The sequence below is a fragment of the Vicia villosa genome, unplaced genomic scaffold, assembly GCF_029867415.1.
Source record: "Vicia villosa cultivar HV-30 ecotype Madison, WI unplaced genomic scaffold, Vvil1.0 ctg.000449F_1_1, whole genome shotgun sequence".
NCBI lineage: Eukaryota > Viridiplantae > Streptophyta > Magnoliopsida > Fabales > Fabaceae > Vicia > Vicia villosa.
Window position 1 is genome coordinate 751,923 of NW_026705213.1, and position 18,395 is coordinate 770,317.

At 31.4% G+C, this 18,395-nt stretch overlaps 1 long non-coding RNA gene across 2 annotated transcripts; it reads left to right on the forward strand.

Moving 5' to 3' along the window:
- Positions 1-5,106: 5,106 nt before the first annotated feature.
- Positions 5,107-7,579, forward strand: LOC131628369 (uncharacterized). Of its 2 annotated transcripts, none has more exons than XR_009291765.1 (5): positions 5,107-5,233; positions 5,328-5,660; positions 5,739-6,029; positions 7,011-7,239; positions 7,384-7,579. It is a non-coding gene; the product is annotated as an uncharacterized LOC131628369 (long non-coding RNA). The 2 variants fall into 2 exon arrangements; XR_009291766.1 differs by having other exon boundaries at positions 7,019-7,239.
- Positions 7,580-18,395: the final 10,816 nt, after the last annotated feature.

Genomic DNA, 18,395 nt, shown 5'->3' on the forward strand with positions numbered 1-18,395 from the left:
AATTAATTAGCCTAAAAATAAATTAATTAGCCTAAAAATAATTATTAGCCTAAAAATAAAGAATGTGATAAAATCCTAACCCTAATTCATGAAAATGGACAACATCTACCTATTATATATATTTTAGTGTTAATGGTTAAAAGAGAGATTTTACCAAAGTTTTCAAGGGCAATGAAGCAATGTAAGGAAGAATTGACACCTGATTTTACCAAGATTTTCAAGGGCAATGAAGCAATGTAAGGAAGAATTGACACCTGATTTTATCAAGGTTTTCAAGGGCAATGAAGCAATGTAAGGAAGAATTGACACCTGATTTCCTTAAAGCAATTGGGTACCATCCACTTGGTCAATCCATAGAAAACCTGTTCATAAACCAACGTAATGTTACGGTTAAGAAAACAAATGGAAAAATAGAAAAGTGATTAAAATAAAATCAAAAAAATATAAAAATGTGATTATAAATCAAATAAAATAAGAACACGAAACTACAAATTTTTTTAGATTTTTTATTACATAAGCATAAAAACGTAATGTTCCTTGATGTTTTTATGAACTTCTGGAAAAAATTCGGAGCAAATCAAAACAGTAGTTTCAGAATTCGGCTGATAGGCTGGAAAATTTATCACTCTGCTGCAACCGGAATTGAAACCCTGAAGAAGGAGAAATAGGAGAAAATATTTTTTGTATTTGTGAGAAGAGAGAGAGAGAGAGAGAGTAAATTAGAATAAGGGTTAGAATTGTTAGTTATATTTATAGGAAAAATTAGGTTAGAAAGAAGAAATGGGCTTGGACTTAAAAATTAACAAATATATATATTTTGATTTTTTTTTTATTAAAACTAAAAAACTATTTTAGAAAAAGCTATACTAAAACACTAATTAAATACTTAAAAAACAATTTTTGTTCTTTTAATATTTTATAATTTTTATAATAAAAATATCCTAATTAAATAATAAATAAAAAAAGATTTAACAACAAAATTATGAATCAGATAAAGGGAAAGTTAAAAAAAAAAGGAAAAAGACTGTCAGTAGTGGGTTTTGAACCCGTGATCTCACATCTGCTAACCTTACCTCCTTACCAATTGCACCATGTTATCTAATCGAAATAAAATGACACTTATAATTATATGAGGGCAAATTTTGGGGTATGACAAGGAGTATACGATCTTTTGAACTAATTTGGATCAACCGCAAAAGTCACTTTTGGTTGTAGAGCCTTATTTAATTTGGCCTTTAGATCTCTTACTTCTTTTTGCCAAATATGACATGTCTCACAATCAAACCATGATGTAGGATATTCCTCAATTTTATCCTTTTGAATATCTAGCATAGATTGTTTCAAACTTCCATATCCTTTTCGGTCTTCTCAACTTTTGATTCTAGATATGAAAAAAATTCTTATTTGAGGCTAAAAGTTTGAAAGCTTCAATTGCATCTCTATGTAGTTCTTCAAAAGCTAATTTTAATTGAACATGAGATACCTTATCTACAAGTTCAGGTTTAAAATGACTTACACGTTTCTTTTTCTTGTGTTGATGAGCCGTAAGACATAAGTTTGCCGATTCTTCTTCATCGCTTGATGAGTCTTCACTTGAGGAATCACTTTCCCATGCTATATAAGCTCTTCTAGGCTTGTTGTGACTTTTGCTTTGATTCTTGTCTTTCTCCTTCTTGAGATATGGACAATCCGGCTTTTAATGACCATATTTGCCGCAATTGAAACAAGGACCTTTGGATTTTCCTTTATTGTTATCATCTAGTTTGTACTTATTTGATTGCTTCCTATGATCAATCAAGCTTTTGCCGAAGTGTTTTTGCTCCATTTTTATTTATGTACTTGTTGTATCTTCGCACAAACAATCTCATTTCCTTATCATCCGAATCTTCCTCATCCCTAGTATCATTATCCTCTTGCTCTTGCTTCGAAGTTTTGGAGCTTGAAGCCTTTAGAGCTATTGACTTCTTCTCTACCTCTTTCTCCATGTTCTTATCTTTCTTTACCTTTTTCTCATGCATGTCAAGGCAGTTAAGATGTTTCTCATGTTTTTCAAGTTTACCAAAGAGAATGGTGATGTCTAAGGTATTTAGATCATTTGCTTCCTTTATGGCTGCAACCTTAGGTTGCCATTCCCTGTTTAAACATCTTAAAACTTTGTTAGTAGCATTTGCATTGGAAACAGCTCTATCAAGAGAATTTAAACGATTTATAAGATGTACAAATCTCTTTTGCATATTTTCAATGGATTCACCATCTTCCATACGTAGCTTTAGCGGATTTACAATGGGAAACACGATAGTATTCACCAACTTCTAGAGCTGAGATTAGAATATTTTTCGCTTTCCAATCGTATCCATATTTCTTTTCATCTTCAGCATCCCAAGTATTTTCTGGTTTAGGAAGGATAGCATCAGCTGCATTTGTTATGGTAATTTTAACAGGAACATTAACAATTGATGTCCAAATGTTCCTATCAATGGCATTGATATGAATGCACATAGAATCTTTTCAATAGCCATAATTTTCACCGTTAAAAAACTAGAGCTCTATTGTGAGCCCCTTTAGGTCTGGAAGCCATTTTTCCAATAAGTGTTTCACGTAGCACGGAATAAACCAGGATCTGATACCACTTGTTAGACGCTAGGCTTAAGGATCTAGAGGGGGGGTGAATAGATGCCTCCGAATTTTTCGGATATTTCTTAAACTTAGGCGAAAGCATTTTGGGATCGACTTGCGTCTATTCCGAACCACTATTAAAAGAATCGGATATGTGTTTAAACCACAAAATAGTTATGAATTAAAGATGAAAACAGTTTAGAGAATCAATCGGTTAAGCTAATATAGATCGTTTAACTATTTGCTTGATTGACTTTGTTTGCAATGACTTGGTAATAGTTGAAGCAATGTATCAAACACTTGGTGATAATGTCCAAATTGATTATGATTCAAAGTGTGGTGACTTGTGGTGTTTATGCATAATCTTATCACACAAGTTTATCACTTGAAACTTTGATTAATTTGCAATTATAACCAGAAATAAGCGAAACGTAAACGAAAAGATAAAAGCAATAAGAACATGATGTTTGTTCAAGAAGTTCGTCGATCGTCCTCGCTACAACTACATCTTCCCCCAATTCTAAACGGGAATTGGGATGTCTTTCATTATGATTGAAAACAGTTTGTATAAAAAAAAGATAACAAAGCAATAACGATAAACCAATTATGTTGATTCTTTGTATCTTCTTCCCCTTGATCTTGAGTCAGATCAAGTATCCTCCAAGAGCTTGTCGTTGATTCCCTTTCTGCAGTGTTGTGAATTGCTCGAACCTTTGTTCTTCAATCTTCACACTCAGTGGAATCCTTGACGAAGCCTCTTGATAAAAACCCCCGAAATTCACCAATCTTGGAGGACAAAATCCACAGATTTTATTCACCAAAAACCCCACAAATCTTCACCCATTGGGAACCTTCAATTCCTTTCCATGGACGTTATCGATCTTGATCACAAACCCTCAACGCAAGAATGATTGTGTGTAATTGTGTTGGAGTTGAGAAGAAGAACAAAAATAAGAAGCCTTTGTGTATCTTTCAGTTGTTGGTGTTGAAAATGAATAATTAACAGAAAAAGATATATATATATATATATATATATATATATATAGGTGCTGAAGCAATTAATGCAGAGCAAACACATAAATTTTCAAGTTTTGAGGAGATGGGTCGACCTACTTCATTGACTAGGTCGACCTAAATGGAGCAGATTCAACAAAGTCATGATTGTTGCCAGTTGGGTCGACCTGTTGGGGCTTTGGGTCGACCTAAGATCAGTTGGATATGGTTCTTATGATTTTTCTTCAGTTTAGGTCGACCTGGACACTTGGTTGAGTCGACCTAAATGGAACATAAGTGAATTTTCTTTATTTGCTTCAGTTTGAGTCGACCTAAGGATTAGCTGGGTCGACCTATCTGAACCAAATCCTTATGCTTAGTAAATGAAGCTTTGTAGGTCGACCTGGGCATGTGGTGGGTCGACCTAAAGTGTCTTAGATAGCCAAAATCCTACTTTTCTTTGAGTTACTCACTCGTGCTTTGGGTATTTGCTCACTTATGATGTTTGCCATGAATCGAAAACTTCTTGATGAATGTAGGCTTGTACTTACAGTATTGTACTAGGACTTACCATAACATTTTATTACATATATAACTTCTCTCTTTATTAATTACTTAAGTTTTTTGAATCCAAAAAATGCCTTAGTCTAAATAGAAAATATTGAATGTAGAGTATTTCATATGCTATAGTGATACTTTCATGTTTTTTGTTTGTTTTTGTTTTTTATGAATTGTGAAAACATTTTTGCTTTTAGTTATATTACAATACACCATTATTTTTCACATTTTGAAGCTAAGTTTATGGAAAATTTATCTTGTTAGTATATGTGAATCAGGTTTGTTTATTTTTGTTTTTGTTCTTGTTTTGCATTACTAGGAAAGTTGTATAAACAATTTCTAAAATAGGGTTGAGTTAATTTTCTTAAAAATAGGGGCTAGTAGTGATGATGATATTAAGAAGGAAAATTGAAACTATTTTTCTAATTTTCTTGTTTGTTGTTCATTTTTCGGTTTTTATTTTATTTTTGTTGTCTTGGTTTTGATGTGTAGGATTTGACTCTTGAGGATTTCTTAATTGTGGTTTAAACCAACACTATTTATGACTTGTATATTATGTTTTTATTCTTTTTATGTAGAATAATATCATTGAAGAAGATGAAAATGATGATAGTTGAGGATTAACTATTTTCAAAGAAAAACCTAAATGATGAATCTCAAGAGGACAGTGTTGGTGATGAATTTTTCAAGAGTCGGATAGATGATTTTCATTGGTATATGCTTTTTCGTAGGCTTTTATTAAGCATTCAATTTTCAAACAATTATATATTTTATTATTTTTACTTATAAATATGTATTTGAATTATTATTTGAATTTAACTTTGTTAACACAACTTTTGTTATAAATTTTTTGTTTGATACTGATTGATTATTATTTGAATTATATATATTTTTATTTATTTTAATTTTAGAATCTTAACAAATTTGCGATTGTTATGCAGCGAGCTCGGGACAATCTTATAATGGCGTGGACTCTAGCCGCAGACAGAAACGAGGAATGGTTCTTCCTTTCGAGCCACATTCTATAACCTTTTACCAAGTTGTGTATTCTGTCGACATGCCTCAGGTAAGTAAATTTCAAAGTTTGTTAAAATCTAAGACTCAGTTTTCAATCAATGTTTTCGGTCAACAACCTTGACTCTTGAGATTCTAATTGGCAGGAAATGAAGGTTCAAGGGGTAATAGAGGATAGGTTGGTGCTTTTGAAGGGTGTTAGTGGTGCATTTAGGCCTGGTGTTCTCACAGCATTGATGGGAGTTAGTGGAGCTGGAAAAACTACTTTAATGGATGTTTTGGCCGGTAGGAAAACCGGTGGTTACATCGACGGGAGCATAAAAATTTCTGGATACCCTAAAAGATAAGAAACGTTTGCTCGAATCTCTGGTTATTGCGAGCAGAATGATATCCATTCTCCTCATGTTACAGTCCACGAGTCATTGCTCTACTTGGCTTGGCTTCGTTTACCATCAAAAGTGACTTATAATACAAGGAAGGTTAGTATTTAAAGCTCACTTTGCGATTTTACTTTATTACTTGATTCATTAATCGAAATATTTGATAAATTGTTGCAGATGTTCATTGAGGAAGTAATGGAACTAGTGGAGCTGAATCCATTGAGAAACTCTTTGGTTGGTTTGCCTGGCGTAAACGGTGTTTCAACCTAACAATGCAATAGGCTAACTATTGCAGTTGAATTAGTGGCCAATCCGTCGATAATTTTCATGGACGAGCCTACATCTGGATTAGATGCTAGAGCTGCTGCAATTGTTATGCGAACCGTTAGGAACACAGTTGACACAGGAAGAACTGTTGTTTGCACCATTCATCAACCAAGTATCGACATATTCGAAGCTTTCGATGAGGTAAGAAAGTGTTTCATATCTTATATCTTCTGGACTGGAGTGCTGTTTGCATGTATTTTTGCTGTCTCAATCAAGTTCTTCAACTTCATCGTCTCTCTTTTCTCTGATGTCTTCATTGTTCTACTTTGCTCCCTCGCCATTCTCGGTCTTCTCTTCCGTCAAATGACCATTCAGTATGTTATTATTGTGTTAATGCATACGCATAGCATATGCATTTGATGAGCATTTCATCATTTCCTTATTCTTTTCCACTGATTCCTGCAGCCAGTGTAGTCGGAAAGGGATATGTCTATTGAATTTATGAGCATCAATTCCAGCATTAGATCCTCCCAAGCCTTCAAAATATCGGACATCACTAGTTTATTAAATCTCAGCCCCTGAAACTCAATTTTCTTTAGATGAGAATTCACTTTGTTCTTCAGATTCTGAGGCTGAAATGAGGTAATTGATGCCAGCTAGAGAACGAAAATCCAATAGGAACTGAATTTTCTATGCTCGTTGTTTTAGTTCTTTTAATGATAAGTGTTGAATATGTCCTGTAGGAAAAAGACAAATATAGCATTGTTGGAACCTCAACAAATCCAAACCCATCCCTTACCCTTCTTCAAAGTTTCCGTTCTTGTTCACATCAGTTTGACTCAGAGTAGATGTCATCCTTCACATATCTTTAAGCTTGTCTTATCTTCACTCACTTATGCCCTTTCAAAGTATTCAGTCTTATTCGTCGGGTCTCTTTGAGTTGCTTTTTTCTCCACACATTAGTTCACATCTAGAAGTTGAATTCATTGATCATCAGGTCAGTACCATGCTAATAGATCTATAAACCAAACCCTTAAACAAAAGGAAAATGAGCTATAGACCTATGTCCTACAAGGTGATTCACACTTTATTTTTCTTTTGATGGCAATCTTATAAATTGACTGACAGCTTGGATTAGTTAATAGACATTTCATGTAATGTAAATTTTTTAATTTTTCCAAGTATATCAGTGGTTTATGAAGGCGAGAGGAGCAGAATACTGTCATCCATAAAATAGTTAAACGTGTTTGTCTATTAGCACGTAGTTCAAATGCATGTCTTTAGATTGACACTTCGGACATGGGACTGTGTTACTGGTCAATGTACTAATTTGACGAATCTTGGTGCTAAAGCTACCTCTTTGATCAGTGAGGGCCCGTGGATTTTTGTTGGTCTGCCTAACATTGTCAAGGTAAGCTCTTATTCCTACTTCAATTATTTTTTTCTTTCATTATATGGTTTTTTGTCAAGGTAAGCTCTTATTCCTACTTCAATTATTTTTGTTGGTTTTTTGTGAAGGCTCTTCTGAATTGCTATATAATGAATAATTTTGTAGACTTTGCTTGAGAAGATGAAGTCGGTGTATACGAATGTAGAAGGTCTTCCTCCGGATCGAATTGTGGAAAACAATTGCTTCTCCAGGGCGTGGTATTTTGGCCATGGATGAATCCAATGCTACATGTGGAAAGCGGTTGGATTCAATTGGACTAGAGAACACCGAAGCTAACCGTCAAGTATGGCGTAAAATTATATATGAAGAATGCGGTTGGTTAAAATATAATTTTTATGTGTATGATTTTATAGTACTTGAAATATTATGAATGCACATGATTTTGTATACTTTTTGGTTAATATTAAAAATATTTTGACTTAGTTAAAATATGATTTTTATGTGTATGATTTTATAGTATTTGCAATATTATGACTGAAAATGAAATATAACTAAATGGTGTATATGAAATAGGGTGTAAATAGATTTAAATATAATATAATTGTTCATTCATAAATGACGTATTTACACCCGATTTTTATTAAAATAGAGTGTAATTAAAAAGGTATCTACACCTGATTTTAATTAAAACGGGGTGTAATTAAAACGTAATTACGCCCAATTACACCCAATTTTTATTAAAATAGGGTGTAATTAAAACGTAGTTACGCCCAATTACACCCGATTTTTATTAAAACAGGGTGTAATTAAAACGTAGTTACGCTCAATTACACCCGATTTTTATTAAAATAGGGTGTAATTAAAAACGTAATTACGTCCAATTACACCCGATTTTTATTAAAACAGGGTGTAATTAAAAACGTAATTACACCCGATTTTTATTAAAATAGGGTGTAATTAAAAACGTAATTACGCCCAATTACACCCGATTTTTGTTAAAATAGGGTGTAACGTACAACATATTTACACCCGATAATCTTAAAATAGGGAGTAATTACGAACATATTTACACCCGTTTTACATCCGTTTTAAACGGGTGTAAATGCGTTAGACATTTCTCACCCTGTGGATATACACCCGATTTTTATTAAAAATAATGGGTGTAAATTTAATAAAAAACGGGTGTAAATTAACATTTTTGTACTAGTGATATTATGTTTTTATTCTTTTTATGTAGAATAATATCATTGAAGAAGATGAAAATGATGATAGTTGAGGATTAACTATTTTCAAAGAAAAACCTAAATGATGAATCTCAAGAGGACAGTGTTGGTGATGAATTTTTCAAGAGTCGGATAGATGATTTTCATTGGTATATGCTTTTTCGTAGGCTTTTATTAAGCATTCAATTTTCAAACAATTATATATTTTATTATTTTTACTTATAAATATGTATTTGAATTATTATTTGAATTTAACTTTGTTAACACAACTTTTGTTATAAATTTTTTGTTTGATACTGATTGATTATTATATTACATAATAAGTAGTTGTAAAATATAAAAAAAAATGTTTATATATAATAATTATTAAAAAATATCTTGAAAACAAATTTTCTATATCAAAATATTTATAATGAAATTGTCTTATATGGTGGTGAATTATAGAGGACGTTTATTGATTGTTCCTATAGCAATCCTTTAAAAGTGTTGTCTTAAATGTCACATAAAATCGTTAGGCAACGCTTATAAATAGTGCGCCCAAAGAAAAGAGTGTTGCCTTAGCTTAAACAATAGGCAACGCCGATATAAAAGACACTCAATAAAGGTACCCTATTCTCTTAAACAACAATTTTCAAGTATTACTAAAGACAACAAATATTATAGTGGGTGTAACAAATTATTCTATGATTTTATAATTTATACAGCCCGACCTCTCCTTACACCACTGTAGGGTGTTTGTCCCTTTAGCACTCTAAATAAAAATGTCACATATTAGAACTAACTAATTTGCAACCTTTCATGATATGAATGGATAAAACACAAAGTATGAATAATATTTTTAAAAAATATATTTACGAATTATTGAAGTGTTATTTTTAAAAAGTATATTAACATGCCACTTTAAGGATATTTTTCACTAGTTCAAAAAGAAGAATATAGTTTTAAAATTTACATCTATTATAATAAAAATGTGCGTAAATAAGGAATACAGCTGCAATTTTGTAATTAAAGTCTCATATCGAGTATTAGCACTTCACAATAGACACCCTGTTTTTTAAAAACAGGTCTAAATTAAAAATATTATTAGAATCAAATTTCAATTACCCCATTTAAATTTACGATCGGTGTAAAGTTAGATAGACTTAAAAAATTATTTTTTATAACCCAAAATATTAATCCTAATAACTAATTATGTGAATAAAGAATATAAATTTTCTTAAGTGAATATTGTGGAAATGAATTAATTTGTACTCTCACTGTAACACCTATTTTTCTCGCAAACCTAAAATCTCCATTGCCTATCTCCATTATCTCATCGCACATCACACAGCTCCACTTTCTTCATCGTACAACCTTACTCCACTCTCACAACATTCTCTCAGCGCACTACCTTCAGTCCATTATCACAAGGACATTGCACAACTCCACGAATGACGACGATATGAACGGTTAAGAACCAGACTATATGATTAGTGTTTTTTGAGTTAGGGTATAATCTTTTAGGTAGAACATTAACTTGGTATAAAGTTACATGTTAATCAATATCCTGATTGAATATCATGACAATATATTTTTGAAATTTTTTATTGATGTGGATTGAATATCCTAAGATTGAAAACCTTGTAAAGCCTAAGCATCCTTCTCTGAGCAGGTAGAATTTTTTTTTAGTAATTTGCATCTCATATATCTTTTCTTCATTCACATTCAGTTACTTTGTACTTGGAGGGTTTGAACCTTTTACTTGTTCTCTGAAGAGAAAATAAGTTTTAAGAATTTGTATTCAATTTAAATCATATCAAATTCTCATGATAAATGAGAATATTAGTTAATTATATTTACATTAGTTATACAAATTTTACATTGAGATGAAAAAATTTTAGTCACACAATTATTTATTGTAGTTAATTTTAATATTTCTATAGTGACGTTGTTTTTTAATCTACTTAAAAGAGAAGTATACTTATAACTATATGTTCAAAAGTATGATAAATAATAATAATAATAATAATAATAATAATAATAATAATAATAATAATAATATTAATCATAATAATAATAATAATAATAATAATAATAATAATAATAGTAATAATGTAAGAGAATTATATATTAAATGATGAGAAAGATAATCAGTATACCAATATTATGACATGGACATAAAATGATACTCTTAATTAAATTATTATTTTTTATACAGCCTAATTGATATTATTTTCTATCTTACTCCATTTTATTGCCATGAAACAAGAAAAACAAAAAAAATTCAAATTATTGAATGGAAACACAATTTTCTTTTTTATAAGCAAGGGATATATAAAAAAGAGTACTAAGGTATATTAAGGGTAGTATAGTCTTTTAGTGCTAGAAGATAAGGTTCTCATGTAAATAAATAGAAGGCTGACATTTGTATTCTTTTTTTGATGAGTCTTTGATGAAACAAACTAACAGAATACAGTTACATTTCTGTTAGATTCAATCTTCTTCTTCTCCCCTTTTTTGATGTTTCCATGGCTAAAAGCTCAATTCTCTTCATCATTGAGCTACACTTGATATGGTATCAGTAGATTTTTGAATCAAATCTCATTCCAAGATTTGTATTCTAGCTTCCGCATTTCCTGTTTCATCAAGATTTGTTTCGTTTCTTTCATCATCATGGAAGATCAACAGCAGAATCCGTTTTTCATCCATCACTCGGATCATCCTGGCCTTGTTCTGGTATCGCATCTCTTGACGGAAGACAATTATCCGTCATGGCGTCGCGCGATGTTCATAGCTCTTCGTGCAAAGAACAAAGTTGGATTTGTGGATGGATCGATTCCGCAACCTCCAGATGATGATCTTCAATTTCCTATCTGGCAACGCAACGACAATGTCGTTGCATCTTGGCTTTTGAATTCTGTGTCTAAAGAACTCACGGCGAGTGTGATCTATGCATCCAATGCAGCAGCAATTTGGAATGATCTTCAAGAACGATTTCTGCAGAACAACGGACCGCGTCTGTTTCAGCTTCGCAAAGACTTCATCACCTGCACTCAAGGTACACTCTCAGTTGGTGCCTATTATTCTAAGCTCAAGGGTCTTTGGGAAGAGCTAGCTGAATTTCGTCCGATTCACAATTGTGTGTGTGGAGGTGTTAATCCCTTGATTGAACACATCAATCGTGAATACGTTTTAACATTCTTGCTAGGTCTGAATGAGAGTTTCAATTCCATTCGAAGCCAAATTCTTCTTATGGATCCTTTACCGTCTGTTCCTCGTGTGTTTTCGCTTGTAATTCAAGAAGAGAAACAAAGGGTGATTAATTCCATTGCCAGTGATAATACTGAAGCTTTAGCTTATGCTGTCAATGATTCTCATGGTACTAAGTCCAAGATTGGAAAGAAGGATAGGCCTATATGCTCTCACTGTGGGATTCTTGGACACATCAAAGACAAATGCTTCAAGTTACATGGATATCCACCTGGATATCGAAAAAACAAGGTTATATCGTCTACACCATCTGCTGCTAATGCTGTTAATACAGAGATCTTGGATGATGCAGCACCTTTGAACACAAAGCAATATCAACAACTCATTGCTTACATTCAAGGACAAATGGAAAGACAATCTACTCTTGGAGAAGCCTCTTCATCATGTGCTTCAGTAGGTATGGTATTTTCCTCATCACATCACAATAATTACCCTTCAGAACATGTTGGGATTGTAGATTCAGGAGCCACATCTCACATTGTTCATACTCTAAATTTGTTCAGCTCTTACAAATCTCTGTCTAACAAATATGTGTCCTTACCTAATAACACCAAAGTTTGTGTAACTGCCATAGGCACAGTCAATTTAGGAAACAACTTGACATTACATAATGTGTTGTACATTCCTCAATTCAATATAAACCTGTTATCTGTTAGTCACCTGGTACAGCATTCAAATTTATCCATTCTGTTTTCTGATAATGGATTCATTATCCAGGACATTCACAAGGGGAGGGTGATTGGAAAGGGTGATCAAAGTCATAACCTGTACTTCCTCAAAGTGGAGTCTACATCATCTTTTAGTGCTTTTAATAATAAACCTTTGTTAGGTGTACAAAACTGTAATTCCGTTAGCAATGTTTCCATTTCAACATGGCATGCTAGATTAGGTCATTTATCTAATCAAGTGTTGAAAACTATTCAAAATGTCATTCCTGAATTGTTTCCTTCAGATACAGCTTATACAGAGCTCTGTAATGTTTGTCCTCTTGCAAAATTGCATCGTTTATCTTTTAATTCCAATAATAATCATGCTGCTTTAGCTTTTGATCTAATACATTGTGATGTGTGGGGACCATTTAAAAGACCTACATATAATGGCTCACATTACTTTTTAACCATTGTGGATGACAACACAAGGTATACTTGGATTCACTTGATGAAACATAAATCTGAAGCAACCTTGTTGATTAAATTGTTCTTTAAATATGTTAAGATTCAATTTAATGCTTGTATTAAGGCAATTCGCAGTGACAATGCCAAAGAGTTGCAGTTAACTGAGTTCCTACAAACAGAAGGAGTTCTACATCAATTATCTTGTCCTCATAGACCACAACAGAACTCTGTAGTGGAGAGGAAACATCAGCATCTACTCAATGTGGCAAGAGCTTTGCTGTTTCAATCAAAGGTTCCTATCCAGTTTTGGGGTGATTGTGTGACCACAAGTGCTTTCCTAATAAATAGGACACCTTCTCCTGGCTTAAGTAACAAGTCTCCCTATGAGCTATTACATGGTAAGCTACCTGACTATGCCTCTTTAAGAGTGTTTGGTTGTTTGTGCTTTGCGTCTATGATTCCTGCACATAGAAATAAATTTACTCCTCGCGCCTTACCATGCATCCTCCTTGGATATCCACCAGGCACAAAAGGTTATAAGCTTTTAGTGCTTGAAACAAAAAAGATCATCATCACAAGAGATGTGATTTTCCATGAGTCTATATTCCCTTTCCACACACTTCAAGATGATACTTTTTTGCCTAATCTATTTCCTGACACAGTTTTGCCTAACACTATACATGAACACTCCACTCAAATTGACCAAAATCCGTTGGTTCTTCATAACCTTCCTATCACACCACCTGCCACACCTCAAGTTCATGAAGAACATCAACATGATAACAATGATTTACCTGTTGCAAATGTGCCTGTATCAGCTGCACAAACTCAAAACCATAGAAGATCCAATAGAAACCATCGACCTCCATCTTATTTACAAGACTACCAATGCCATGTTAAATACCCCATTCAAGCTCACTTGTCATATGACAAACTTACACCTTCGTACAAAGATTACATAAACCAGATATCCACAATATATGAACCCTCCTACTTTCATCAAGTTGTGTCAGACCCTAAATGGAGACATGCCATGGCAGAGGAAATAGCTGCTTTGGAAGCTAACAACACTTGGTCGGTTGCATCTCTACCTCAAGGTAAAAGAGTTGTTGGGTGCAGGTGGATATATAAGGTAAAATACAGAGCTGATGGATCACTTGATAGGTATAAGGCACGCCTAGTAGCTCAGGGGTTCACACAACAGCCTGGAGTGGATTTTCTCGACACTTTTTCTCCTGTAGCAAAGTTAACAACTGTTAGAATACTTCTGTCTATTGCAGCTCAAAAACAGTGGAAGTTTATTCAGTTGGACATTAACAACGCTTTCCTTAATGGAGATCTTGATGAGGAAGTGTACATGAAATTGCCTCAGGGTTATCCTATTCAGGGGGGGAACTTGGTTTGTAAACTTAACAAGTCATTATATGGCTTAAGGCAGGCTTCTCGACAATGGTACCAAAAGTTCAGTTCCACACTCATATCATTAGGTTTTGAACAGTCACCAGCTGACCATTCATTGTTCTTTAGTGGAACTGGTTCAAATCTTGTCATTCTACTTGTATATGTAGATGACATTGTTCTTGCAGGTCCCAATATACAGAGGTTAAAACAAGTTGAAGATATGCTGAAACAACATTTCAAGTTAAAGGTTTTGGGGGACTTGAATTATTTCCTGGGATTAGAGATTGCTAAGTCTAAAAGAGGTATACATCTTTGTCAAAGAAAGTATACAATGCAACTACTTCAAGATACTGGATACACGACATCTAAACCTGCCAATGTTCCGCTTGATGCCTCAATTTCCTTCAACAATACAGATGGTGAACTATTGGATGATATTTCTGGCTATAGAAGATTAATTGGGAAGCTCATGTATCTCACCATTTCGAGGCCAGACATCACATTTGCTGTAAATAGGTTGAGTCAGTTCATGCAACATCCCCGCACCACTCACTTAGCAGCTGTACACCATGTATTGCAGTACTTGAAAGGCACACCAGGTAAAGGTCTTTTCTTTCCAGCCAAGTCATCCCTCAGACTTACTGCATTTGCAGATGCGGATTGGGGCAGCTGCAAGGTGTCGCGGAAATCTACCTCTGGTTTTTGCATATTCTTAGGAGAAGCCTTAATAGCGTGGAAATCTAAGAAGCAACCAACTGTGGCTCGCTCTTCAGCAGAAGCGGAGTATCGTTCCCTTGCCTCTCTCACTTCTGAATTACTGTGGATCAAGCAGCTGTTAAGAACATTTGAAGTTAATTTACAATCTGTTATGGTGTTTTGTGACAGCCAGTCTGCCATTCAATTAGCTTCGAATCCGTTAAGTCATGAACGCTCAAAACATGTTGACATCGATTGTCACTTTATACGACAGCATGTGCAATCTCAGTTCCTCAAACTTGTTCATGTCAAGTCTTCGCAACAACTGGCGGATCCTCTTACCAAAGCTCTGTCAAGACCCTTGTATGAGTATCTAACTTCCAAGTGGGAAATGCTGGATATATACCTTCCCACTTGAGGGGGAGTATTAAGGGTAGTATAGTCTTTTAGTGCTAGAAGATAAGGTTCTCATGTAAATAAATAGAAGGCTGACATTTGTATTCTTTTTTTGATGAGTCTTTGATGTAACAAACTAACAGAATACAGTTACATTTCTGTTAGATTCAATCTTCTTCTTCTCCCCTTTTTTGATGTTTCCATGGCTAAAAGCTCAATTCTCTTCATCATTGAGCTACACTTGATAAGGTACTCGAACCCGCTTACAAAAAGAAGAGCAATCTAGCTCAAACAGAAAAATTACTAACCAACTGAAAACACAAATATTAAACATCATCATGAATACAAATTTTAAATATGAACACGTCTACATACTCTATTAATACAAATTTTATCAAATATGATTTCTTACAATGAACACGTAAACAATCAGCATCTGTCAAACATTTCAAACCCACAGGTGCTGTAAAAAAGAGAATTAAATAACTTAAATAATATTTGATAAAATATTTTGTACGAATTAAAGAATGTAATTTATAAAAAATATTAAATAGTTTACCTTCAATGATTGGTGCAAAGAGAAATATCAAAATAAATACATTAATCATAACAGAAACAAACATGGAAACTATAGCCATTTATTTTACTATGTGAATGTAACAAAATGTAAAATTGTATCATTTATAAAGCCCGACCTCTCTTTAAATCACTACAGTGTTTGACCCTCTCTTTATTAAAAAAATATGTAACATAAAATTACCAACTAATTTGCATCCTTTCATGATATAAATGGCTAAAACACAAAATATGAATAATTTCTTTTAATAAATATATTTACGAATTTGTGAAGTGAGATTTTTGATAAAATTTATAGAAAACTTCTCTCTCACTTAAACGCACCACCATGTTTACACATTTTCTTCAGTATCAGGCTATGGCTAGTGGTTTCAACTTCATTTTTATTTCCTTTCAAATTTTCTGTAAAAGTCACGCCGGTTATTCTCCCCATCTACTTAATATAAATGTAAGGAAGTCATGATGACAACCCTAGCCACATGTCATCTTGGTAAGTATTCTAATTACAAACTCTATATTAAAATAAATAATAATAATATAATAAAATTAAACCACCACTATTATTAATAATAATATAATATTTAGTTAATAATAATAATAATAATAATAATAATAATAATAATAATAATCTACTTCTAGTTAATATAAAATAATAATAATAATAATAAGAATAGTAATACTAATAATATAATATTCAATTACCACTATTAAAAATATCCAAATAAAAGTCATTATTAAAAAAATCTTTCAAACTTATAAAATCTTGAAATCTAGCCTATATTTCAAGTTTAAAAAATATAAAAGTAAATTTTAAATATATTTTAGATAATCAATTTTTACGATAAAATAGATAATCTTAAATTAGTTCATGCTAAATTCTAATTTTATTTTTCTATTTTTCTTCTTTTATTTTTCATTTATTTAAAAAAACTTATGTTTAAAAAATAACTTACTTCTCAAAATAAAGATGAAATAAAAGTATCGTTTTAAAAAAATGTGTTTTCTAAATGAGTTACACAAATTTTTATTATAATAAAAATTAATAAAAAAATTTACAATATTTAAATATAAAAATCATCAGTTATAATAATTATTGAGTTTGATTGTACTAAAATTTTAATAATCATTATGAAAATAAAAAGAAATTTTGTAAATCATTATTTATTCTCATATTGATTATAATTACTTTAGATATATACTAAATTTAATTAAATTAAAATATTTTATATTATTTTTCAACTTAACCTTAACCACTCATTTTCTAAATAAAATTAAACCTTTAACTCATCAATTATATTAATAAAAACGTTTATATATCAAAATTATCTGTTACAACATTTATGAAGTGTTATTATACAAAAAATTTCATAAATCATTATGATAATCAAAATTAATTAAAAATAAAAATCCTATCAATTATTATTTTTCCCTTACTTTGGAATATTAATTTTTATATAGAAATAAAATATATTCTACAAATATTCACTATTTGTAACATTAAAAAATTATTATAGTTACAAAATTATTTTTTAAATATAATCATTTAAGACAAATATCAATTTTATATGAATAATAATTTTTATTCTTTTTAAATATATAGTTTTTTTCATATTTTTCATTCTTTTTTTTTCATCTATTTTACAAATTTCTATGTTTAAAAAATAAATTACTCACTTACAATAATATTAATTAATGATAAATTATAATATTTTTCATTCTTTATCACTCACTTACAATAATATTAATTAATGATAAATTATAATTAGTTAAACGGTAAGTTACAGTTTTTAATCTCAATTAAAATAATATTAACGAACAATAAGTTTTAATTAGTAAAATTTGGAGTTACAATTTTTAATAAGATTTATTTTGTTTTTAGTAACCATTATTGTATGTTATATATATGAATGCGTATTTGGTGAATGAATTTGACATATTTATACTATATATATTTTGGCTAAGTCTTCATCATTCTCTTCAAACAATTGATACTTTCGATTATTTTTCTTATTCTCACTAAGTTTTAACTATGATTTGTTTTATATTGTAGGTGACTCCACTTACTTTCTTATAACAATTATATATATTTTAACTCTACTTTATTTTGTATTTTTTTATTGTAGATCTTTATCCTTTTATTCAAACAAAGTTCACAAGGTACCTATATGCTAATTGTTCTTTTATTTATGTGACATGTTTAAGACTCAACTTTACTATGTTATATTAGTTATGTAAATACTTTAGTTATATTATTTTGCAATAACTTTCTTGAGAATAAATATATTATTATGCTATTTATTTCTGCATTTTTCTCTTCTTTACATTAATTAATTTGAATGTAAAAATTTTTTAGTGAATGAAAAGAAGAAAGAAAATTTATATTGTTGCTACATATTTATTTTTACTATTTGAAAATTATGTGAAAAATGAAAACCCATGTAAATATATGTATTTAACCAAAATATTTTAGAGAAATATTTGTTTGATTTAATTTATTTACTTAATTTTTTACGATCTTCAA